We start from the raw sequence: 1,168 nt of genomic DNA, 5'->3' as shown, positions 1-1,168 counted from the left end.
GTTGGTCCAAGAAGTGGAAAAAAAAATATTGTTTTTATTGTTCCTTAAGGGGTAACTCGTGAAAGTAGAGCCCTTTGGGCGAAAATTTCGTCCGTTTGGCTCTATCTCTCACCGTTTAGGCGCTAGAGGGAGTTTTTCTGACAAAAGTGGCCCAAAAACAATATATTCAGCTTAGAAAATATTTGATGGTTTCCGAAGGGGTAACTTGGGAAAGTAGAACCCTATGGGCTAAAATTTCGTCCGTTTGGCTCTTTCTCTCACCGTTTAGGCGCTAGAGGGAGTTTTTCTGACAAAAGTGACCCCGAAACAATATGTTAAGTTTAGAAAATGTTTGATGGTTTCCTAGGGGGTAACTTCTGAAAATAGAGACCTGTGGATTAAAATTTCGTCCGTTTGGCTCTATCTCTCACTGTTTAGGCGATAGAGGGAGTTTTTCTCACCAAAATGGCCAAAACAAAAATATTTTTATTTTTTCAGAAGTACACTTCTGTCTGAAAAGTATGCGGCCGGTTCAAAATTTTCTTCTAAGCAGAAGAGTGGGCTTGTTTTATGGTGGCACATCATTAATAAAACGTGTACCCTTTAATGCTAAAAAAACCACCAAAAAAAACACATTTAGTTTTTTGTTGTTTGAACACGTTCGGTGTCATTCAGAGTATGCCTGGAAGTATATTTAACTTCTAGGTCTAGTCTTATGTACATTTTCATAGGTGTGTTATTGGATTCATAAGCTAACATCAATAACTTAAAATTTCGGCATAACTTGCATGTATTCTACAAACTGCGGCACACACAGCCAAAGATGTTCAGCATATATGAAAAGAATACTTCGTTTGTTGACAGAAAAGGTACCTGGCAAAAAGATGGTTCGAAGCGAGCCGTCACTCAAACGGGCCGAAGGGCCGTTTTCGGATAGAAGATGTATTACACCATAAAAAGTCAGAAGGGACGGGCCGAAGGCCCGTACCAAACGCCGCCGGCAGGCCAAGCTGGGCCCGCTCCCTGCCGAACCGAGTTGCCGGTGGAGCGAAGCGGAGCTGGCAACTTGGTTTGGCGGAAGAGCGGGCCCAGCTTGTTTTTTTTTCGCTTCGTCTATCAGCTTTGTTTGACCTTCGAGTTTCGTTTGTAAGGCTTGCGCTGAGATTTATTTGCGTTTTCAGGAAGGGAG

Source organism: Frankliniella occidentalis, unplaced genomic scaffold (genome assembly GCF_000697945.3).
Source record: "Frankliniella occidentalis isolate FOCC.00 unplaced genomic scaffold, Focc_3.1 Scaffold510, whole genome shotgun sequence".
Classification (NCBI taxonomy): domain Eukaryota; kingdom Metazoa; phylum Arthropoda; class Insecta; order Thysanoptera; family Thripidae; genus Frankliniella; species Frankliniella occidentalis.
This window is presented reverse-complemented; position numbering follows the sequence as displayed.